General features: G+C 42.2%; 1 protein-coding gene across 6 annotated transcripts in view; it reads right to left on the bottom strand.

The window, feature by feature from the left end:
• The window catches only part of FOXP1 (forkhead box P1), a 564,105-nt gene that overhangs the window by 325,945 nt on the left and 212,020 nt on the right, over positions 1 to 26,140 (bottom strand). Inside the window, exon 1 of one of the 6 annotated variants that reach the window (XM_056853040.1) lies at positions 19,603 to 19,721. The exons of the other annotated variants lie outside the window; for them this stretch is intronic. The gene's annotated coding sequence lies outside the window, so the exon portion shown is untranslated. Of the gene's footprint in view, positions 1 to 19,602; positions 19,722 to 26,140 lie in introns of those variants that run through there. 6 annotated transcript variants of the gene reach the window in all.

The raw sequence follows: 26,140 nt of genomic DNA on the forward strand, positions 1-26,140 counted from the left end.
ACCCCACTTTTCTCTACCTTGAAGGAGTCTCAATGTGGCTTACAATTGCCTTCCTTCCCACCCCCCACAACAGGCACCTTGTGAGGTCAGTGGGGCTAAGAGAGATCTGAGAGAACTGTGACTAGCCTAAGGTCACCCAGCAGTCTTCATGTGGGGGAGTGGGGAAACAAACCCGGTTCACCAGATTACAGTCTGCTGCCCATGTGGAGGAGTGGGGAATCAAACCCGTTTCTCCAGATTAGAGTCCACCACTCTTAACCAATACACCACGCTCACTCTCAGAATTGCAGAAAAAAGATCAGTAATGGTGTCCAAGCTGACTGATTGTTTAGGACCCCCGTTAACATTCTAAGGAATCCTCACATGTCCTAGAACACATTTAGGAAACCGCTAATCAAGCCACATTTCACGTTTCAGTAATATGATAAATTACTTTGAGAACGAAGCTTGTTGAAAAGTGTGCTATAAGTACAATAAATACATCATGCTCAAAGAAGCATGAATGCATTATGTGCAGTGGTTAGAGTGTCAGACTGGAGTCTCGGAGACCCAGGTTCAAATCCCCACTCTGTCATGGAATCTTGGAGGGTTTCCATGAGCCAGTCATTTCTTCTCAACCTAGGGGCTGTGGCTCAGGGGTAGAGCATCTGCTTGGCATGCAGAAGGTCCCAGGTTCAATCCCCAGCATCTCCAGTTAAAGGGACTAGGCAAGTAGGTGATGTGAAAGTCCTCTGCCTGAGACCCTGGAGAGCTGCTGCCGGTCTGAGTAGACAGTACTGACGTTGATAGACCCAGGGTCTGATTCAGTATAAGGAAGCTTCATGTGTTCATGTGTTCAACCCACCTCCAGGGTTGCTGTAAGAATGAAACTTAGGTGGCAAGAATGATGTTTTAAGACACTTTGGGTTCCCCATTTGGGAGAATACAGTTCTTGGAAAACATTTTGAATGAATAAAACCTTTGCATCATGAAGCACTTCACTCATTCCAAAAGGGAAACGTATTTCAAAAGAGACACTTTTTCAACATTCCTTAGATGCCCCACTCTTTCTGTTGGAAAAGTTGTGGGGGAAAAAGTTCTCATGGGGGGTGGAGGTGGAAAAACCCTGAATTTGCCCTCCAGTGTTTTCATCGTCTCCCTGAGGCCTCATATCTCAATTTTTAGTCAAAACCAGTGGCCCCAAAGAGATGTCATACTGGCACGGGAAGGAAGAACTCAGGGCCAAACTAGAAGATACCAGCGTCCCCAGTAACACCTGTATCTTCTACTTTGGCCTCAGTCTAGGTAACATCAGTAATTACTACTAGTTCATATCACTGAATAAACTTGGTGCCTGATCACTGATCATAGGAAAGCAATTTTCAGAAGAAGCCACATTTGTAAACATTAGTACACAATAACTAAGGTCTGAGGTGAAGTATAGGATGGGGAGAGAGTGCAGGGAGCTTTTTCTGATGAGGACAGTGTAGGCCTATAATAGTGCTTGTATGAACTGGGGCTTGGCATGACATAATGCTGTAAGAATGCCAACCAGTTGACCCATTCTTGCCCCCAGGATTCTGGTTTTATGGTCACAACTGGCATTTGGTTGTGGGAATTAACATAGCCACAAACAAGGGATATAAACAGCTGTAGCCTGGGTTGATTCTCTCATAATATGTTACTGAATTTAATCATGCAGGGTATTAATGAAGTTGTGACCTGTATATTTATTAGAAAACTCAAATGTAAGAATGTTTCCCACTGCTGTGCTTCAATCTGGGTATGAATCATTTTGAGATTCTAATCACATCTAAACTGTCCCCCCCCCCCCCGCACAGATACAATATTCAGTGCTTACTTGCAGGTCTTTATCCAATATGATTGGGTTGCAGCTCCATCTTTTATGTAGTTTAGTTGTGAAACTTCTCACATTGAGTTATGTGGACACACACATTGGGATGAATCCCTCATCCCCTCATTGTATGTAGTGTTTATTAGGGCTGTTGATTCGGGTGTTCTCGAACCAAAAAACAGCCGAATTTTGCCTGATTCGGCTGTTTTTTGGTTCGGGAGCAGCCAAACAAACAAACAAAAAAAGGCGGGAAACCACCATATCAGAATCAGGCCGATTTGGCAATTCAGCCTGATTCTGCCTGATTTGGCAGATTTGGCAGTTTTCCGCCTTCCTAAAAAACGAAACAGCTCCTTGGGAAGTCAGGGGGAGGAAGCTGGGTCGATCTTTAAAAAGATCCGTGCTGCTAAGCCAGGCAGCGCAGGTCTTTTTGAAGATCCACCCGGCAGCCTCCCTCCGCCCCCGCCACCACCACCCCCACTCTCCCGGGGCTCCTGGCTCCGGCAGGGGCCAGGATCACCTTCCCTTCCCCGCCCCCCCACTCTCCTGGGGGCTCCTGGCTCCGGCAGGGGCCAGGATCGCCTTCCCTTCCCCGCCCCCCACTCTCCTGGGGGCTCCTGGCTCCGGCAGGGGCCAGGATCGCCTTCCCTTCCCCGCCCCCCCACTCTCCCGGGGGCTTCTGGCACCGGTTGGGGCCAGGATTGCCTTCCCTTCTCCGTCCTTCCACTCTCCTGGGGGCGGCTGGGTGGGTCTTTAAATAAATCCCCACTCCCAAGCCTGGAAGCGTGGATCTTTTTAAAGACCCACAGAGCGGGGATCTTTTTAAAGAGCCACCCAGCTGCCTCCCTGGGAGACCCAGGGACATGGGCAGGTGGCTCTTTTAAAAGATCTGCGCTTCCAGGCTTGGGAGCGGGGATCTTTTTAAAGACCCACCCAGCCGCCTCCCTGGGAGACCCAGGTACATGGGCGGGTGGGTCTTTAAAAAGATCTGCGCTTCCAGGCTTGGGAGCAGGGATCTTTTTAAAGACCCACCCAGCCGCCTCCCTGGGAGACCCAGGGACATGGGCAGGTGGCTCTTTAAAAAGATCCGAGCTTCCAGGCTTTGGAGCAGAGATCTTTTTAAAGACCCACCCGCCCGTGTCCCTGGGTCTCCCTGGGTCCCATAGAAACTATGGGAGGTTTTGCCTTGGATTTGCCACTTTCTAGATGCACATTTTCCCCAGCCAGATTCTCAAAACTCTGCATGGGGGCTTATTGTTGAGTTTTGAGAATTTGGCTGGGGGGAATGTGCATCTAGAGTGGCAAATCCAAGGCAAAACCTCCCATGAGTTTAAAATTAATTGGGTGAAGTATGTATTTATGCACCCTATAGCAATACATCATAATTGCTATGCCTACTGTAGACATATTCAACATATTTTCAAGGACATGTTAATTGTTTAAATGAGATTAATTTTGTCCACGTTTAGTATAGCACACAGGCTCAGGTCAAATGTCACACAAAACCATGGTTTAATTAAACTAATTATGGTTAGTGTGATTGTCAGAGCGCAGGACACTCTACTAACTGTCACTAGTTAGGTTCCATCTTACCAGGATCTCAAGGTGGTTCATTAACCAGTTAGTGGTTTACTGTGATCTCTATGATTGTGACGTTTTGGTGTGCTGCCTGAATGCTTAATCTGGCTTAACCCTGGCTGGTTCTCTAGCAATAGCGTCCCAAATTACAGGGAGAAGGAAATGAAATAAGTGTTTGTTGTTACAAAACAGCATTTGAATGGTTGTGTGTGTGCTGAATCCTGGTTTCACAAACAAACCCCAGTTAAAATAATTAATAGATTTGGTGATGGTGGTTGGTTTTCTTGAGCTTCAGACTGCTTCTTCCTTGATTAGCTGTTCCTGCTTCATTGCACTTTTGTTTATTTGCATTCCATGACAGCAGTGTTGTATGTTTGCTTAAATCACATTTATTTTGTCCTCAGTTAGTATGAGACACAGGTTCAGTTCAAGTAGAACACAAAACTACAGTATAATTAAACCAACTATGGTTAGTATGATTGTCTGAGTGCCAGCCACTCCACCAAGTAATGTTAGTTAAGTTTCATTAAATCAAAACATTCTGGGCATTCTTCCCATTCAAATTTAAATAAATAATTTAAATATTTAAATAAGATCAAAAACAACTAAATAATTTTAGCAAAAGAAGGCAAATGTGTCATGTACAAGTCTGGACCTTATAAAAGCACGGGGATTTGCCCCACATTTAGCCCATCTAACATGATTGATTTGCAGCACAACCTCCTGACAACTGTCAATAGACCACGATCACACATGCAGGGTAGAAATTTTTCCATGGAAAAATATGTAATTGGAACATTTTCTGTGGAACATTTTCTGTGGAAAATCCCCTGCCCCACATCACTGATCTCTGACTTCTCTCATCATCCATTAGGTGTAACAACCTAATCCCTTCCTGCCCCTTATACAGAGAATCACACCCGAAACATTTATGAATGGATTCACACCAAGCCTCTTATTGGCCCAGCTTCCCCTCCCCTTCTGTAACTTTCTTTATAAAAATGTTAAATATTATTTCCTTCCAATATGCAGTTGAAGAAGTGAGCTCTAACTCACAAAAAATCACGGTGAAATAAATGCTGTTATTCTTTAAGGTGCAACTAGGGTTCTATTTTGCTACAATAGGCTAACACAGCTACCCCAACAGAATTGTCTGGTTCAAGCCATTGTGAGTACAAGATAACCTTCCACCATTTTTAACCTGGCCTTTCCTACGAAACGTAAGCAGTGTTCATGGTTCTCCCTTTCTCCATTTTATCATCACATCAACCGTGTGAAACATCTTAGGATGAAAATGAATGATTGGCCAAAGGTCATGAGCATCATGTCATGTCGGAGTGGGGATTTTAACTCGAGACAGCCTCACAAACAAAATGCACCACTGGACTTCGTGCAGCAGTGAAGCAGGGCTGGACTTCGTGCTGCAGTGAAGCAGGGCAATCAGGTATAATCACCCCCCCACACACATATCCACTGCCACGAACCACTAGCAGAAGAGGAAAAAGGAGGTTGTTATACCCAATTCCCCTTTGTTGCTCTGGTGCCCCATCTTGTGGTCTATTTTGTTGGCAAGGTTCTCCTGATTCTCAGAGAAGAGACAAAGGGCAAGCTGCTTGAGGAAAGGTTTCTTTTACCAAGTCCTTCTAGGACCTCTTCCACTGCATCCAACCAGTGTTCTTAAGTACAGGTTCAATATATGATCCTACTGATAGTCCTTAAAACTAGATCTATACGGAAAATGTTTCAGAGTCCAAATAAACCCCTTCCTTTGTACACTGCGACATTTTTAGTTTCCTTTTTCAACTTCCACCTTTTCCCCTGTGGCTCAGAAGACAGAAGTGAAATGTGCGCTTAGATAGCACAGGATACAGCAGTCTGCAGCACTCGGTCAAGTTGTAGGTACATTTGCAACTTTGTTTGAACAGATTGAAAGCATTTATTCTTTTAAATTTATAAATATGCTGCACAGTACAATGTTACATGGGGAGGATTATGAATGATGTGTATTATATTCGTAAAACGGTAAAACAAGTTTAGAAAGCAAGTATAGCATATATTTCATTTTTTGCCTAAAAGCTAGCTACACTCCCACCCCACCCCCAAAAGTTTTGTTCTAAATAACAATATGATTAGGACAATGCATGTGATCAGCTTGGCTTTATTACCAGTCAGTGTGAAATCCAATCACAAAAAAGTGTTTTTAAGCAGTTACCATATTACACTGATATGATAAGAACTGGGTCTGAGATGAGGTGTAAGTAGGATATACAACAAACTTTTTACTAATAGGGTTTAATTAGACAGTTCACTATGTGGCTTTTCTTTATTTGATTACAGCTCTCCCACCAAATTTGTGATTCAAAGAATATACTCTCCTCTACTTTCCCTCATGCTTCCAAGCTTTCAATTAAAGAAAAACAAGAGTTGCTTCTGATGTTTTAACAGGGGGAAACTACACATTGCAAAAACAAAAACTATTTTATCTTTTTGTAATTTATCCTTTTGTATCTTCAGGGAGAGATGATTTGAGTTAAGGGAAAGGGAACGGTAGCTTAACCCTTTTCCCATCAGCCATTTTCCTTTCCAAGCTGCCCCTTTCCCCCTGGGACCCAAAAGTATAATGAACCACATCACATTTTGTGTTTTGAGCATCCAAGGAGAAGATATGGTTGGGGAAGGGGGAAATTTGAAGAGGAATTTGAGGAGGAACCCATTATTGTGAGTACAAACATAAGAAATTCAGTGAAAAGTGCTTGTTCAAAAATAATTCTGCCGATGTTATTTATGGGTGCAAACTCTGTACCTACAAAAAGTAGTAGAAAAATGTGATGGGATGAGAAGACACTTGTGTATCTTTCGTTATCCAAATAAGGATGTTGTGGTATAAATATACCATTAAAACAAAGAATTAATCAACCTGTCAAATTTTGTAATTATTTATTTTGTATATGAATCTGTCCAGCTTCTAATGCTCAGACACAGCTGAAAATAATAAAGCAATATGATAAGGGAGAACTCTGTGAGCTAGGAGAGGTTTCTAGAAAAGGTTATAAATTTTCCAGAGAATTCTTTTTGAAATATTGTCGAAGACTTTCACGGTCAGAGTTCATTTGTTCTTGTAGGTTATCCGGGCTGTGTAACCGTGGCCTTGGTATTTTCTTTCCTGACGTTTCGCCTGCAGCTGTGGCAGGCATCTTCAGAGGAGTAACACTGAAGGACACACTGTCCTTCAGTGTTATTTTTCTGAAGATGCCTGCCACAGCTGCGGGCGAAACGTCAGGAAAGAAAATACCAAGACCACGGTTACACAGACCTGATAACCTACAAGAACCAAATTATTTTTGAGTTTGAAATTACTGAACAGATTTCAAATCAATCTGAGTGGAGTCTGTTAATCATTACCCATTAGACTTTTGAAAATGTTCTGACAAGCGGCCCTAAACTAGCTGCTAAACTAGTTTTCTAATAATTGTTGTTTGTGAAATCTAAAGTTGACAATAACAAAGTATAGAGGTATTTGGCCTGCGAATTAAGAAGATCACCTTCCCACAAAAGCCCCTAGGCCCTTTGAAAAAGTATCAGGGGGTATCCATGGATAAAAAGCCACAAAGCAAGTAGGGCTGCAATGAAAAGGGGGAACCAGGCAAAGGTGTTCTCCTTTTTCCAACGCAGCTTCCCTGAAAGAAGAGAGGTGCAATTTTGCCTGCATTCACCTCCTCATTGCAGCTTCCCATGCAATATGTCTTGTTGTCAATGAAGGGCCACCAACCCATGTGATGCATAAAACATTTACCAAGAAAATATGCACCCAAGCAATCAATGCAGCCTCTTGCATAATGGTTGAGCACAGTGATGGCATTTCTTTCGGTATTCCATCTAGCTGGCCTCTCCTCTCCTGCTCTCTCCACTATATGCCCACAAATGGTTGAAGTTGTTATGGTTGCTATAGTAATGATGTTTATTGACATTTTAAGGCACCCAGTTTTTATTGTAAATTTTTATGTAACATGAATAGTTTTTAAATTGTTTTAGAGTGTAGTTAGCCGCTCTGAGCCTTGCTTCAGACAAGAAAGAGCAGCCTGTAAATCGAATGAATGAATGGATAATACTTGAGTGCCATCTCATACTGTTAAGGTAAACTTGCAATAATAAACTATTTTGATGATAGGTACAAAAAAAATCCCCAATCTTTAAAAAGAGGAGGAGGAGGAGGAGGAAAAGAAGAAGAAGAAGAAGAGCTGGTTGTTATATGCTGACTTTCTCTACTACTTAAGGTAGAATCAAACAGGCTTACAATCACTTTCCCTTCCCCTCCTACAACAGACATCCTGTGGGGCTCAGAGAGTTCTTAATAGAACTGTGACTAGCCCAAGGTCACCCAGCTGGCTTCGTGTGTAGGGCTGACCCTGCTTAGCTTCTGAGATCTGACGAGATCAGGCTAGCCTAGGTTATCCAGGTCAGGGCGGCTTCATGTGTAGGAGTGCCTTATTTTATATTTGGTTTTGGGGGAATTACCAAGCATGGTTTAAAAATTCAGTACTAGAATTCTTTGTTTAAAGCACTTTGAAGCATCCACACTGGAAGTGCCCATTTGATTTCTATGTCCTCCATGACTCAGAGTATCATTAGTCAAGCCATTTGATTCTACACAATCATCAGGTTTTAAAAAAGCCAGCACTTCTACCACACATTTTTGCAACTACAAATTTCCCAGAATAGAACTCCAGTGCCAAAAGCCAATTATAGTTGGGTAAGCTATAAATGCCTTTGGGCACACACCACATATCCTGCAGGTAACAAAGCTTACTGACTCGAGAATCCCTATATGAGAGATCTACTAGATAAGGTACTAACAACACAGATCCTATAAGGAACTCAGGGAAAATGCCACTAACTTATGAGAAAAAAAATGAAGCCTCCTTGAGCTCAAAAGAAAGGCAGGGAACAAATATTTCAATAAATAAACAAAATTTTAAAATGAAACATACGTGTTAGCACTAACATTTCCACTGTTTACAAAGGCTGTCCTTCATACACACAAACTGGGTTTGAGAGCCAGTAAAGTGTAGTCAAATTAGGATCTGGGAGACCCAGATTCAAATCCCTACTCCGCTGGGACCCTAGGCCACACACACTGTCATCCTAACCAACCTCATAGGGTTGTTGTGAGGTTAAAATGGAAGAGAGGAAAATGATGTCAGCTGCCTTGAGCCCCCACTGGAGAGAAATGCAAGGTATAAAAGTAGTAAATAAACAGATAAATAACTGACATCACTAAAATGACCCAGTTAAACTCAATGGCACACCTTCACTGGCTAAGGACTGAAGTATGTGTTTCCTTGTTTCGGTGACAGTGTGGCAGTTCTGACAACATCTAAAGGGGCTGCTGAAGAGATGGACAAGAAGATAGTTTTGCATGGCACTATTTTATTATGCCATTATTTAAGTATTATAATGGGTCAGTTATGGGTCAGACATCTGTATCGCACCCCTGGGCATCTTTGACAACAACTCCTCCAACCAAAACTTAGCCCCCACTATTCTTCAAGCCCCAAAGACTGACACATTAAAGTATAATGGAGAATTCAGAGTTAGTAGGATGTTACCAGTCCACACTTGGAAGGAAAAGCTCCGATTTATAAGCAAAAAGTCCAAAGTGGTTCTCCGCCACCCCACCCCCCAAAGTATTTGGTCTTCAGGAGACAGAGAACACCATCAATGGCCATAAAAATGGCACAACTAGGCATTGCTCAAAGCCAACATCACTTGAGGAATATATTTCTTAAGTCCTGCTTGGAGGGATGGCAGTAGCAAAAGAAATTTAAGCACTGGATTGAATTCTATCAGCTTAGCATCTGCCTTCCCTGGGGGCTCTCACTGGTCATGTAGAGCCTGAAGTGACTCTGCTACCTGAACATATAATCTAGAAGCTGCTAACTACTTCTGCTGCTAGAAGAAACCCAGTGAAACAGAATCCCCTCCAGGCCTTTCTTTGTATCCCACAGATTCCCAGCCTGGATAGAACAGGAACTGCGTACCTTCTCTTAGCAGTCTGGTATCATCACCTGAAGGTGGTTATAATAAGGGCCTGATACAGAAAGAAATTCCCTTTTTTTCCCCCAGATATATTTCTGTAAACTGAATTAATTTCCTCCAATTGAGCAGAAAAATGGGCCTCATCACAGCTTCATCAGTAGGTAAAAGCACAGAGAACAATTTTTAATTACAGAATGACTCTTGCAAGCATTCTCTTTGAAAAACGGCTGCCTGTAGTGATGCAGTCAAGGCCTTATGCATGCAATATGGACATTGCTAAAATTTGCTAGTGTTCTATAGCAGTGTTTCTTCCCTCTTCCTTTTTTATGGAACAGAAATGGTATTGAAAAAATTCATTTAAAGCTCAGTTAAGAACTTAAGAAAAGCCCTGCTGGATCAGACCAAGGCCCATCAAGTCCAGCAGCCTGTTCACACAGTGGCCAACCAAGTGCCTCTTGGAAGCCCACAAGCAAGACGACTGTAGCAGCATTGTTCTGCACGGCATCTAATATAATAGGCATGCTCCTCTGATCCTGAAGATAACAGGTATTCATGATGACTAGCTATGGGTACAGGATCACGTAACGTAAAGAGAAGCTGACTCTTTAGGAAGTAGTATTTATGGAAGCTTGATTGCTACTCTTCTACTGGAGAGCCCATCCTAACTTTACACGTGATAAGGAGACAGCTTTCATCCATCTAAAACCACACCACTTTAAATTTTCCTATTTGTAATTTTTAACCTAATTTTTATGATGTTTTAAATCCATAATTTCTATATTTTGCTTCTGTTTTATTGTTATTTTATGTTATGCTTTAGTGTTATTCATTGTTGTAAGAACCTTACAGATATTTTATATAGAGAAGCAGGATATACATCTTGTACATTAATACATAAATATGACAAGTAAATAATGATGTGACGGAGGGGGAAGATAGCACAGATCAGTCTGATACCCTCCCAGCCATGGCAACACACGTTGAGCAATGAGAGATGGCAAGGATGTGAAGCTCCAGATGAAGATGAATAGAAAAACTGAGCATCTAACGTACAGGAAAATACAAAGTTCATCACTCATTGGAATCTGGGAGACCAGGTTTGCTTCCCCACTCCTCCACATGAGCGGTGGAGGCTAATCTGGTGAACCAGGTTGGTTTCCCCACTCCTACACATGAAGCCAGCTGAATGACCTTGGGCTAGTAACAGCTCTCTCAGCCCCACCTACCACACAGGGTGTCTGTTGTGGGGAGAGGAAGGGACGGCGATGGTAAGTCAGTTTGATTCGTCCTTAAGTAGTAGAGAAAAAGTCAGCATATAAAAACCAACTCTTCTTCTTTGGGCAGAGAGTGCTAAGGCCTGTATCTCCGAGAACATGGTGATTTCCCCCAGAATTGTTTTTGAGAATGCTATATCATATTATATAACCAAAAACAGAATTTAGAAATAATGTACTTTTTCGGGATCAGAGATGCAGTGGTAGACAACCTTTACTGCAAGTGTATAAGAAGTCAAGTGCCAAGCATGAGGTCCTGCTGCTACAGTGTGTGCTAATACACAAAGGCATGTCCCACCTCAAAACAATCTCTCTGGTACACTGGTGTGATTTTATTTCTGTCTACTGAGCCAACAAGTAAATGGGAGTATAGCTTAATCTAGAGGTCCTTGTATTGCAGAACAGGAGAGCCAGAGAACACTGTTCCCTCTGTCAGTTTTAGTAACCATGGCTTGAACGGGCCAGCCAGAGTTTAGATTATAAATACAGTGGGGTGGACTTAAAGGAGGATGAGTGGAGCTGCATTTGCAGAATGGATCTCTTCCTTCCTGCTACAGTCCATTGTGTACCCCAAAATAGCGTTCCTGAGCTCAGGGGACTATCAATAAGAACATGGGGTGCCAAATGGGGTTCTGCATTGGGAGGAATCTGCTCTTCCACTAGCATCTAAACCAATGTAAGAAATTTGTATTAACAGAGGAACAAGTTGTACTAAAAGTCTATCCACACTTCGTTATGATGGGGATTTGATGCCAGTGAATAAATAAAATTAGCTAATCTGTAGATATGTGACGCAAAAAAACAACAACACCATTTATAATCTACAAATGCCAAAGTTTTTCTCTTCTATTTTATACAGGAGTTTCAAATTACTTCTCTTATTTGGTTTTATATATTTATTTACTTCATTTGTAGTCCCCATTTCTTGCTGAGACTCAAGGGGAATTACAAAAAACTCAGTCAGACAGCATTAGTAAATACAATTTAAGGCAGTTCTACATCAGTTACAGCATTTACAAGGCTAACATGACCTGAAATTGATTCATGAGCTAAAGTTGATTTCTTTGGTATCACCAACCCTCTCTTATAAAGCCTGTTAGAAGATTTTAAAACTTCTACACTGAATATTCACGTACAGACATAAAAACACTTCTCTTAGACTTTCCCATCATAAATAGTAGTAATAATTGTGCCATCGTATCACATGTAGTTGATCACTTGACATGGAATCCTGTAGTTTAAAAAATAAGAATAAATTACCATCCAGCTCATCCTACAACTAAAGTGGCAGTGATAATTTATTTCTGCTAAATTTCTAGAGCCATGCTTTTCTTTTTCCAACTGAACTTCTGTAAAGTTATTTTGGTGTGTGAGTTTCACTTATCTCCACCTGTCATTTACAAAAAAGTCTATTCCTACTCACTTGCAAGGTCTGTTGTTGTTTTTCATTAATGTTTGCTTCTGGTACAGACATTGTACAAGTTGAGTATCCCTTATCCGGACATCCGATATCCGGATTGATCCAAAAACCGGACCTTTTGAGCCGGCATGCAGGCATTACTCACAAGCCCTCAGCAGTGCCAATGATGGTTCAATGTACACAAAACTATTTTAAAAATATTGAATAAAATTACATTCAGGCTATGTATATAAAGTATATATAAAGCATACCGTATATATTCGGGTATAAGCCGACCCGAGTATAAGCTGAGGTGCCTAATTTCACCCCAAAAATGGGGAAAATTAGGCACCCACATATAAGCCGAGGGGGAAATGCACACACACACACCCCCGCAGGCTTACCTGACCAGGCTCTAGGCGCGCAGGCAGGCGGCGGCGGCCCTCTCCCTGCGCGCAGGAGGCCCCGCAGGGTCAGCTGGCAAGCGGGAGGACCGGCCCGGGTGAGGTGAGGGGTGGGGGGAGGTGGGGGGAAGAAACCGCCGCCGCCCAGCAGAAGGCGGGGTGGGGTAGGGTGGGGGTGAAGAAACCGCTGCCGCTGCGCAGAAGGCGCTATCGCGCAAAAGGCGCGACGATCGCACAAAACCGCCGCAGCCACGCAGAAGGCGCGATCAGGTGGGGTGGGGGGGAAAAGGTGGGACAGCCCGCCCATCAGCTGGCCGGCGGGAGCACGCTGGGAAGGGGCCCGGCAGGCGAATTACCGTATTGACCCGAGTATAAGCCAAGGTGAGTTTTTTAAGCCAAAAATCATGGCTAAAAAACTTGGCTTATACTCGAGTATATACGGTACATGAATTCCGTGTTTAGACTTGGGTCCCATCCCCAAGATATCTCATTATGTATATGCGGGAATTTCAAAATATTCCAAAGTACAGAAAGATCCGAATACAGGTTGAATATCCCTTATACAAGCAGTCAGGATAAGGGATACTCAACCTGTACATAGCTTTCAACCTAGTTTCTGAGTGCACAGCATTGAAACTGAAACAGTCCCACCAAAACAAGTGCAGCCTTGCTGAGGTCATTTTACCTGAATTGTTTTGTGATGGGATTAGAGATTGTCGGCACCATGCAAGATTTCTTGAAGAAAGTTCTAAAGCAATGGAGAATAGCCATAGGTTAAAGCAATGACTTGAGGGTGGCTTTCTGGGGCCTCTCCTTCCTTCCTAGCACACACTGCTTGCTGGACCACCCCTTTCAGAATATGTCCCATGGCAGCCTCCATCCTCAAAGATATATAGCGAGAACCATATCAGCTACCACAATCAAAAGGAAGTTCTAATCGATCTCACCCATTGGCAGATAGGAACTTCCTACCAGAAACAGCAAGAAATTTACTTGTTGGAGGGCGCTTTGTTCTCATGTTAGCTGGATGGGCATGACAGATGTTCACCCTCTGTCTTTGAGAGAGACTACCAGATCCTGTAGAATACCACTGGGGCCAGTGGAACTCAGTTTGCTGAAGCTTTCTTCTAAGCTTTCAAACAATAACTTCATTGTGAGAGTTTATGTAGTGAATCACCAGTTTTACCATACCTTAATAACGTAATGTTGTAAGCAACTGTCTATGGCCACAATTTAGAAAAAGCGTATGCATGAACCACATGCACACAGTGGGGTGAGCATCCCTAGTTGATTGAGGCATAGCATTCTACACAATTGAAGGGAAAAATTGCCTCAAATATGTTGATCCTGCGCGCTTTAGAAGAAGGGCAGGATTTGAAGGTCACAAATAAATGAGCAGTATTAATAAGATGTATAGTATCGTGGTTAAATGCATAATTAAGAGCGGGAAGTCTTCTCAGGAGGAGGAGGAAGACGTGATTTTACTTAATTTCCCCTTATAACTGCATCATGTCATCCTGTGGCTTATTTTGTTTACAAGGCTCTCCCAACCTGAGTTGTGAGACAAATGTTGAGCTGCTTGGGGAAAAGGAAGGCAGGGAAAGATAATACTTTCTGCAGCTTTTCTTTTGCATCCAGCCTGTAGGCTTGCCACCAGTTGTAATTCTCAGGAAACTGAGGATGAGAACATATGAATGACATGTCAGTTTTTTTCAAACTGCACTATATCCTCTAAGTATAACAACATCAGATGGCTTTATAAATGTTATAAACAATTGGTTGAAGGCAACCGAATGAATAATCTAGCTCAGGGGTGTCAAACATAAGGCCTGCAAGCTGGATCAGGCCCTTTAAGAGCTCTTATCCGGCCTGTGAGCCAGCTGAGGCAGCCACCTCCTCCAGCCCCGATCTGGGCTGGCAAGGCATGGCCCGGCACAACCAAATGACATTTATGTCATATACGGCCCTCATAAAAAATTAATTCAACACCCCTGATCTAGATAATAGTGGCAATGTAATCACTTGCTACAGAGGTTTCACTGAACCAAATGATATCAGGGAGAAAACATTTTACCAGAGACAATATTAGTCAGTCCTGAGAATGTCTAAAATTTATCCTAGTTGGTTATTTTGTTTTAGAGCTTTCTGATTCTAAGTGGTAATGTGCAATTCGACAGTGAGTTCTATCACATATTTGAGTGTGTGGAGGGAATCATCGTCACATCCTGGAGAAAAATGGCAATATATTTATTGAAATTATGACTAAAACAAAACAAGACAAAAATCTACCCAAAATTCACAATTGTACTAAGAAAAGAAACCTGGGAAAATGTGTTGCCACATGTTCCAAAGGTGCAAAAAAGCTAGGATAAATGCCACTATCCTATGAGAGAAGTTATGGGATCAAAGGGAATTCCACTGCTTTTGATTCGGAAGGTTGACACTGTGAGAATTCCAGAAGACTAGGACTCACGTGAAAAAAGTGCAAGGAACCATCATGGTACATATATATGGGAGACACATAAATTGAGCTCATGTGCAGACAAGAATCCATTAAATACCAACAGTTGGCAAACCAAACATACAACTTCCCTTTTGTTTGCTATGTACCATTAAAAGGGTGGAGGAGGTAGGCAACAGAGTAGCATTGCTCAACCTTTTTAATACTATCCACCCAGGAAATGACTAATGTGAATGTTTATAGGAAAACAGTCCAAACTATTTTGGGTCATGGGATGTTGTTCGAGACAAGATTTCCAAGGGCCTAATAATAATTTTTAGCCAACGGAAGTCTCTCTTGACATACAAAAGTGCCCCAAGGAAAAATGGTGTTTCCTTTCATGGATAGTTAGCGATGTAACAGTCTTGCCAAAGCAGTAAGCAAAAACTAACTAAATACAGCTAATCAGACCTCTTTATTTCAGAATACATATTTTGTCTATGGTACGTTGTTAGGGTCATATTTAAACCATTTTTCTATGGCATGATTTAAAGCATCAGAATGATTCCCATGGGCTTAGGCATGAGCAATTCTGCACAGGATTGCACTGCAGTTCATGAAATATTCTATGTTGAAATTAGGGCCACATATAAATGAAACTAAAATCCTTTAAAATATATTCAGATTTAATTCAGTTAAGATCCAAAGAGAACAAAATTGGAGAACAGAACACACAATAGAACAGAGAGCAAAATTATGATTTGCATACCCGCCTAGTATAGGCCAAATTGGCTTTTTGAAGCTGATGTGCTTAAATTTTAATGATTGCCTTGTATCTTGCTAACCCTATAGCGCACTTGACGACTCGTCTGTTGCGCAGTTCTGTATGTGGATGCTACAGTAGATGATGAATAAGCAATAGTTCTATCCTAGGATTACAACCCAGCAGTATACAAGGGTACGTGGTCTGTTCTTTTCTTAAAAATGGCGAGGGTACTAAAAGACTCTGTAGTTTGTTTATTGGGAGGCCTGTAATACTGAACACTGAAAAGACACTTCCATCTCCTGTTAATCCTAGCTTCTTAAGGGAACACTCAGTAAGATAATGAATCCTTTAAATGTTACATCTTGTGTCTTGCATTATTGTGGTGCACCAACTCTCCACATCAAACAGTCATCAGGACTATTACAAAGTGGGCTTATAAGAGAGAGGCTGAAAAGGCGCTGTGTGAAAAGAAGTGGAAAATTAAAGCTGAGGCAGACGAAGAAAGGGCTTAATTTACTGGCATGTACAGTATGCAAATGAGATTACTCTCAGTTTAACTGCATCATTTATGTCCATAATAACGGCATCATCATTACAGGGCTCAAATTAAATTACACCATAATTAGCATATCAAAGTGATTGGTTAAAGTTTAAAACAAATACCCAATTTTGTTAATGAACAGCTGTAATTGTCATGTACACTTCAATGAAAACTCCCTAAACAAATATATGTTTTAGAAGAGAGAAAAGATTTTCCAGCAGACAGGTCTGCAGCTGAGTAAAATTACCTTAAATAATATTTAACTCTAAAGACATAATGGCACAGATTATTCTGTTAATGTTGATATAAACTCATTATTTTAAAATAACCAAAATAAATCTATCAGATAAGTCAGAATACATTATAGTTACGCTCCTCTATGGCAACAGGGCAGCAGCAAAATCCTTTTCCACTTTTAACCTTGAACTTCAGGTATCAATGCACAGGTATTCTGCATGCCACTACCAAAAGGCTTCTCAAAATGAGCGAGTTTTCTTGCTCACCCAAGGCTACTCTACATGCTAGAAGATTAAGAAACTTTCCACATGCTACTGTAGTTCTGCTTAAATCTTCTACAAAGCAGCTAAAGGGCTCTGGGCTGGGGAAGAGGGGGTTGGGAGAAAGGGTATCTCGATAACTCTGTCCTGTATACCAGTACTCCAGCAAGTTGATGACAAGATAACATAAGAGGCAGCCGACAATTCAATTTCCTCTCATCTAATCATATCTCTACAGACGATTTTGGAGATGGAACTGTATAAAGAGGGTTTGGGTTTTGTTTTTTTGTTTTTTTTTGCTGTTCTCTCCTCATTAAAATAGGTAGGGAGGTGGGGCCAGTGGTTCTGTCATTGTCAGCAAGACAGCCAGTAATGTGTATCTGTAGATCAATCATTACTAAAATGCATACAGTAAACGTACAGTAGCAAAATCATGCTCATGCCAAACACAATTTAATTACTCAAGAAGAATGGTACATAGTGTTCAAATATGATAAACTGGGGAGGGGGGCTTAGTAAAGCATTGTAACTACATATGGGCCACAATTGTACTGCAGCAATGTCAAAGGAATTGGCCGTGTAAAAGACCCCCTCCCCCTCTTTATGTTTACAACTGTGTCATTGGACTATCACTGTCCAGCTCTGAGCATTAAAAAATGTATTTTCTTGCAAAAGTGAGAATACACTTTCAAAAATACTTAACAGGCAAAGCTGAATGTCTTATTAAATTGATATTATCAAAACAGTGTTCAAAAATTTAAAGAAAGTAGCTTTTCATTTTATTCATCGAGGAATCCATTAAAGCCTGTGCTCTGAAGTAGTATGTAAATTATGTGCCTTTCAAGGTAGAGCTAGGGCAAATTCACTCCATCAACTAATGATGAACCTCATTATGTGCAGAGAGTATTCATAATGAGGAAACAAGCCACCCGCCATTCCATGTTCTAACATAAATCCCTGTAAAATGTGAATTTCTCCATGTCTAATTAAAGGCTACTAATTCCCACTACCCACCTTTATGTCCCCCCCAAAAACAGAATTATTCCCAATATATATATTATCTTTAAATAGGCTTTCTAGATTTTTGCAGATGATAAAAATTATTATATAGAACTGCTGGGTATACATTGTGTTGATTGTTTTAAACTACAACATTTCCAAATTGCGGGGGTGGAGTGTAAGAATCTTTTTAAACACAGTTGTTTGACTTTTCTTTCTTTCTTTTTTAATCTAAAAAGAGCTTCTACATTTCTAAATGTATCTCCATAGAAAAATAAATAAAAAGAGGAAAGAAGATGGTAGAGTGTGCAAGAAATAATGACTTTTATATGTCTGAGTGTACATACACACACCTCCAATTACTGAGTTGACCAGTGGGATTTATTCAAAGTAATCATAATTTAAAAAGAAAATAACGACAATGACAACAACAACAATGACAATAATAATAGCCAAAGTAGTCATCAGGGACACAACATAGTCACAGTGTGGCTCTTTTCAAAATCCACAGATTTAAGTGGATAAGATTTAAGCGTGAAAATAATCCTCCTGTCAAAATGCATGGGACTTTGCTTAAGCTTGGATGGATCATGACCCAAGTATTTAAGAAGCAGCTTGTTTTACCTTTGCAAAGGTGTACTGTACATTCTCACATTCCATGTTTCTATTGGCAGGCTGAGTTCCACATAACTTAAACATCTATTCCCATGACTTCATTTGCCCTTCAATTTGTATATGATGATGTCCACTGTACTTTTCAAATAAAAAAATAACTTGAATTTAGTAATTTTCTCAATTAGGAATGGGTTTCCTTTTGGGAGAGATGAATTTCTTTGCTTTGATCCTTACTCTGCACATACCTAAGAGAAAAAAATTCCCTTTTCAAAAAAACCCCCAAAAATCCTGTTGATTTGAGTGAATACAAACAAAAAACAAAAAACAAGAAGGGATCAGCGCCATACCATCTAAAAAGTTCACATTCCTATTAACTCATTCCTAAGAAAGTTTAGGACTGGGATTTTTAGAAAGAAAAAACCCAACAAAACAACACTTCACATCTCCCAAAGAAAATATGTTTTACAAAATCCTACTTCCTCAACTGCATAGTGCCCTACAAATGAAACAGAACACATATGCACTACCATTTTTAACAGTACTGATTTACTGAAGCTTTTTTCATCTAAAAGAACACTGTTTCTTTCAGCTGCATAAAAATAATCTCCACCGTTAGAAAAATAATAATAATAAAAAGCTGCTAGAGTGAACTGCTTGCTCTTCCCTACGCTCTATGGAGGATTCCCCCCCTCCTTTTAGGTCAGCCAGTCATGCAGTAGGAAGGCAATCCTCCAAAAATAACTTGTCCCTCCCCCGGAGCACAGAGTTTAACAACCTACCTTTGTTCTGGGTCCTGCAGATAATAACTGGCAAGCCTCAAGACAGGGTGAAGATTTTTTGGAACAGCCAAGGGTGTTCAGAGTAATCACAAGTAGAGAGGATGATGAAGATGAAGAAGGGGGGAAAAACAACAGAAAAGCCTCTAAAAAGAAACTGGTCTAGCTGACAATTGGTCGCAGCATCACATTTGCATCTGTGGCACTGTTTATACAGGACCGAGTGCACCTCTCCTACACCAGCGTCTCCTACAACTAGTGGCATTTTAAAGGATGTAGGCATGACAATCAAGAGAAATAACACATCTCGCTTTGGAAGAAGGTCTGAAATATATAAAAGAAGCACACGCTTATTTGGTTGCTTTTCTTTTCTTTTGTAAAGCAAACGTCTTTATCAAATTTGAACCTGACTGAAAGGTCCCAGGCTCAATCGGCATTCTTACCTTAACGCTCCTCGCAAAAGGCTCCACGGCACACATTACTGATGGAAGGCGCGTGTAAAGATATGTTTCAAGGAATTCCTCCACTGCCTTCAAAATTAATTAAAAAGAAACAACCCCCCACCACCACCACCACTCAGTGCTCACAGTGACTTGTATTTCCAAACAAACGCATCTCAGCTCAGGCAGCATGGCACAGGGCTGGTTTACATATACAGAGAAAGCTGCGTGTCAGTAGGCAGAGTTCTTTAAGATTTACTTGACACTTATTTTCCGGGAAGCCTTTTGTGGAGTTGTGCCGTTTGTTTCTTATTGTCTGCGGAGCAGTTAGAAGCTTCTCCCTGAGGGGGCCCCTGGCTCGGCTGCTTTGACAGGGAGGTAACCATATTAGGATGTGTATGGTAAAGTAAACAATAACATAGTTGCAATGAAATGGGGAATTTTTTTTTCTTCCTTTCAGCTCATGGTGTTGGTGTCAGCCCTGTTTTTTAGCCTTTCCCACTAGTTTTGTTTTCTAGTTAGAACAGGCCTTCTTTAAAGAAAACAGAGGGGGGAGGAGAGAGAGGGAGGGGGAAGGAGTATTTCCAGCTTCCAAACTTCTATTTTAAGGAAGTTTTAAAAAATGATGATGATGATGATGATGATGATGAGATTAAAAAAAGCTCTCAGCATACCTTTAACAGTCATCCCAGTGTAATTAGTAGGACATACACCCAGTATTTTGGAGAGTTCCTGCAGAATTATTAGCAGGATATGAACATTAATAGTAGTTAATAAACCCCCCTTTCCCCCCCTGAAGTGCTAGAAGCAAGTCAAAGTCCAAGTATAACCATTGGAACAACCTCATCTTTAACTAGAAGAGTACGTTGGGCAAGTGCATGCACGTTTGGCAGTTTTACATGCTAAAAGCATTTTATTCAACATTTTCAAGGCAGGTGTCAAATTATTTAATTAGAAGCAGCACTAATCATCTGCCAATCAAGTACCTCCCCCACAGAACACCCCCCCAATTCTATGGTACAAAAGACACACATTTAGAAACCTCAGTATCACTTACAAAAGAAGTTGCCAGGCTCTGATAAAAAAGTAGACTCCCCCTACAAGAAGGCTGCAAACCTATGCTTTGTTATGTGAGAGTTATGTTCTACTGACACCAGTCACACTTAAGTCCTGGAAATCCTGAAGTACCAGGAAATCAGTGGGACGGGGCTCAAGACTGCAGCCTAGGAGGTTAGCATCTAGAGGTGCAAGTTCAGTATTAAATCTAAATATTAAAAGTCAGCTTAGGGTGGGAGGATGGAAACAGTGGTAAGACGGGAGAGAGTTGCCAGGGGTCTTCCCTGCCAGGAAGATATGACAAGAGTTCATGCCATTTAAAGTACTTTGCAGCATTACCAGTTAGCATCAGTCACTAGAGAAATGAGAGACAAAACAGACTCGCTCTGGAAAAGGACCTGAGTCAGGGGTTCAGTGACATTCCCCACGTGTCAGGCACTAGGAAGATACAATGGACCAGGACTAGAAGAGATGGAGAGGGTGGTGACACATGTTATTAAGGAACAAATTTAGTATCAAGTTGACAATATGGCTGAGTAGAGAGGCAGGAAAACGCAGCAAGGATTTGTACATTCCAGCCATTAGTCCCCCAATTCCATAATATCCCTTCTATTTTCCCTTTCCACCATGTTATCGTAAGCCTGAACTTGAAAACAAGCATTCTGCTAAAACTTGGCTTTAGTTTTCTTTAAGCCCCCAAATTTTCAAAGAGTTCAGACATCGTATACTATTCTCCCTGTGTAGCCGGTGCACAATAAAATAAATAAATGCATGGGAGAATTAATAAAGAACAACTTAACACAGGGAGATATCAAAATCAATAAATCACACAAACAACTAGCGGTTCAAAAGTTCAAAGACACGATGGCCAGTTCCCTAACGTCTTAGCACTCAACCAATAATAACTTTACTCCATCACTCCTCATACTGTAGACAATTTCATAGCATCATTTTCATTAGCTTGTCCTACTGAAAACTGCTAGCTATTTATGTATATGGTAAAATAAATTAGCCATTTCATCGAGCAGTATTATTCATATAAGATACATTAGCACAATGCTCAATTTTACAGTTAGAGTAAATAAATACACCAATATATCCAATACCGAATAATTTGATTGTTATTGTTGCTATTGTAGAACTTTGTTCTTGCTTTCTGCTCATGCAGAATTTTTTCTTACTGGGTTTGTTTCTGTAAAGCATAGCAAACCAGGCCATTAAATCTTAGCAGCAGGATTTTTTTAAAAAAAGTATTTAAAACAATAAACTTCAGACAACATACTATGCACAACTTTATTCCCCATTATCTGTTGAGATATCAGACACATAAAAAATTCTTTAGAAATTTGATAGTGAATGGAGATACTACCAACATGTATTTTTAATTTTACTTTTATTAATGGAGCACAATTATTATAAAAGCAGGAATAACAGCATGTGACAGTGCCATGATAACAGGCCGTTTCAGGAAGATAATCCAGAATCTCACTAAAGCCTTTTATGCAGGGACGTTGCCCCGTGGTCACCCCTGCCAATTACTTTGGGACTTCCTTTTGATTATGCATGCCTTTCCCGACAGTCAGAGGTTGTCTCGCTCTCCCCGTGTGTTTTAGCCGTATTTTCTGGATGCTGTTTTAGCCAGAATCTGGAAAATGCAGGCAAACCACGTGGGGAGAGCAGGCGACCTCTGACTATCGGAAAAGGCATACATAATCAAAAGGAAGCCCCGCAGCAGTTGGGGGTGACCACGGGGAAACAGCTCTGCATAAAAGGTCTAATAGACTGGAGAAGCCAGAGCCAAAGCCAGCAGACAAGTGACTATGTATTGTATTAAGGCGAGTTCACACATTACAGAGCCTTCACGGTGCACATTAGGGCTGTTGAAAAAAAAATTCGGTAAAATTCAGATTCAGCAAAATTTGGCCTGTTTTAATTCAGGAAATGCCGAAGTCCGAACTCCCCTGCTTCGGATCCGTGGAATTCGGCACAAGATTTGAGTTTGGGGAAAAATTTGGCCGACTAAAAAGCCATAAAAACTACATTCCAGCCATTCCGTGGCTGCAGGGGGTGCATTTTTGGGGGTAGAGCCCCCAAACTTTCAGCGTAGCTTCAGAGGACCCTTCTTGCGAGAACCCCCAAGTTTTGTAAAGATGGGATCAGTCCCCCCTGAAATATGGGCCCAGAAAGGGGTCCCCCCTTAATGTGCATTTTTATTCCATTTACAGCACAAATTCGAGCCATTCCGTGACTGCAGGGGGCGCATTTTTGGGGGTAAAGCCCCCAAACTTTCAGCGTAGCTTCAGAGGGGCCATCTTGCAAGAACCCCCAAGTTTTGTAATGATGGGATCAGGGGCCCCCGAAATATGGGGTCCCCCCTTTTTCCTATTGGGATGAATGGGATCAGCCAATCCTATGAATCTACAGAGCGGCAGATCCAAGGCAAAACCTCCCGTGCTAACCATTGCAGTGCAAAGCAACACGCGAGCTGTGCATTGCATGCTATTAATTAACTCAGCAAAAAGGGAAAAAGGAGCAGGTGACTTGGACCGTGAAAATGTATTGTGAAAGTCAGATTTTGCAAAAACATTTTTGAGCTAGCAGCAAAACAGACCATGCAAAAAAAAAACAAAAAAACCAGAGTTTGTATTTTCTGCCCTGCTCCTTCTTCTCATGGTGGAGGGACACTCCCCCCTTATGCAAACGACCCCACCAAACTCAAACAAGTCTCACCAGCACCGCCCCCCACCTCTCCAACCAATACGGCGCCGCGGTGCACCACCCAAACGGGGAAAAAATCCAAGACGCAGGGGATCTCACGCAAGCCGCCCCGTTGCACTCAACCCCAGGCTAGGGGCAAAAACAGGGAAAAACACCAAGGAGGAGGTGCGGCCTGGGTGCCGAGCGGAGAGAGACTCGCTAGCTGCCGCACAGACTCAACTTTAAACTTTAAAACTTTAAAAGCAGTACACACACTCCCACAGAGGTGAGCAGTCACACACCCCTCAGCAGAATGGGCGAAAGCCTCCTTTGGCTTCCACCCCCCCATAGAAACTGCCCCCCCCCACACAGACTCTGCTTCCCCCCTCACATACACACGGGAAAACTTATAGATTAAAGCCCCAAAAGGGGTCTTACTGTGGATGTCTTCTGTTCCATCAGGAGGGACTGGGAGGACTGGGTAATCCAATACGATAACATTTAAGCACGGGAGGTTTTGCCTTGGATTTGCCATTCTCAAGATGCACACAGGATCGGCTGATCCCATTCATCCCAATAGGGAAAAGGGGGGACCCCATATTTCGGGGGGGCCTGAGCCAATCTTTACGAAACTTGGGGGTTCTTGCAAGAAGGCTCCTCTGAAGCTACGCTGAAAGTTTGGGGGCTGTACCCCCAAAAATGCGCCCCCTGCAGCCACGGAATGGCTCGAATGTGTGCTGTAAATGGAATAAAAATGCACATTAAGGGGGGGACCCCTTTGGGGCCCATATTTCAGCCCCCCGATCCCATCTTTACAAAACTTGGGGGTTCTTGCAAGAAGGGTCCTTTGAAGCTACGCTGAAAGTTTGGGGGCTCTACCCCAATAAATGTGCCCCCTGAAGCAACAGAAAGGAGCGAATGTGCACATGCACCCCCCACGGGGATTTCTATCTCACACAAACAGATACTCTCTCTTTCTCTCCCCGGGCCGCGCAGCAGCTGGGCTCATGTGCTCAATCGCGACTGATTGGCCAGAAGAAGACCCTGCTTGGCCACCGATTGGCCGCGGGAGAATGCTGCTTACTAACTGACTGTTATGCTGCTGCGCCGAACCCTGAATTTGCTGAATTTATTCGCCAAACACCCCGAACTCACCGAATTTGGCTCCCCATTTTCCCACCTTTTTTGAGTTCAGTTCCATCCAAACTAAAAACCGCCGAATCGGGGGAAATTAGGCTGTTTTTCAGTTCGGGACGAACTGACAGCCCTAGTGCACATGTAAACTGTCGACAGACATCATATGCGAGTTCTGTGCTGTAAACTTAATTCCCAGGAATGACTGGACCTTATTCAAATCAGAACAACAGCACAGAAACTGGTGAACACATATCAAGATTACAAGCATTGTATCAGTATTTTAAAAATGGGTGGCCAAATTAGCCAAGTGATTATATTGGGAATTCCAGCTTCCAATAGCTTTATCATTAGAGACAAGTGCTATTTCCAGAATGAAGGTACTGGTAAAGATGTTATAACCCTCTCCTTGAGACCTACTTCCCAATTTAGCCCTGAAACTTCCTTGCCCCCAACTAAGAGAGCCAGTGTGGTGTAGTGGTTAGGAGCAGTGGCTTGGAGCGGTGGAGTCTGATCTGGAGAACAGGGTTTAATTCCTCACTCCTCCACATGAGCAGCGGACACTAATCTGGTGATCTGGATTTGTTTCCCCACTCCGACACATGAAGCTACCTGGGTGACCTTGGGCTAGTCACAGCTCTCGTAGAGCTCTCTCAGCCCCACTTACCTCACAGGGTGTCCGTTGTGGGGAGGGGAAGGGAAGGAGATTGTAGGCTGGTTTGATTCTTCCTTAGGTGGTAGACACAGTCAGAATATAAAAATCAACTCTTCTTCTTCTAAGTGTCAAGAGCAAAGCACACAGAATTCTTAGGAGGTCCACCCTTATCCTACAAGTATCAAATGCTTGTAAAGACATACTGGTCTTTCATTAGGGCTGTTGAAAAAAAAATCGGTAAAATTCGTATTTGGCAAAATTTGGCCCGTTTTTATTCAGGAAATGCCGAAGTCCGAACTCCCCCGCTTCGGGTCCGTGCAATTCGGCATGAGGTCCGGAGTTCGGGGAAAAATTCGGCCGAATAAAGCCATTAAAATCACAACCGCACCTTTCCGCGGCTCCGGTGGGGCATTTTTGGGGGTAGAGGCCCCAAACTTTCAGCGTAGCTTCAAAGGACCCTTCTTGCAATAACCCCCAAGTTTTGTAAAGATTGGATCAGCGGGGGCTGTGATATGGGCCCAGAAAGGGGTCCCCCTTCCTTAATGTGCATTTGCAATTAGCAGAGCTTGCCGCCCACTCAAAGCTCCCAGCCCCAACAAACAGCTGAGCTGCGGGGAGCAAGGGCGGGGCAGGTGCGAAGAAGTTTGCAAACCATGCAAAGCAACACAACCATGCAAACCATCACGTTTGCAACCATGCAAAGCAACACCTGACGCCTGGGAGTTTGCAAACCATGGAAAGTGACAGAAGAAGTTTGCAAACCATGCAAAGCAACACAACCATGCAAAGCAACTGATTGGCCAAAAGAAGACCCAGCTTGGCCACCGATTGGCTGCAGGAGAATGCTGCCTACTAACTGACGGTTATGCTGCTGCGCCGAACCCCGAATTTGCCAATTTTATTAACCGAACACCCCAAATTCGCTGAATTCGGCTCCCCATTTTCCCGCCTTTCTTGAGTTCGGTTCCATCCAAACTAAAAACCGCTGAATCAGGGGAA

This window comes from Euleptes europaea, chromosome 1 (assembly GCF_029931775.1).
Source record: "Euleptes europaea isolate rEulEur1 chromosome 1, rEulEur1.hap1, whole genome shotgun sequence".
Lineage (NCBI taxonomy): Eukaryota > Metazoa > Chordata > Lepidosauria > Squamata > Sphaerodactylidae > Euleptes > Euleptes europaea.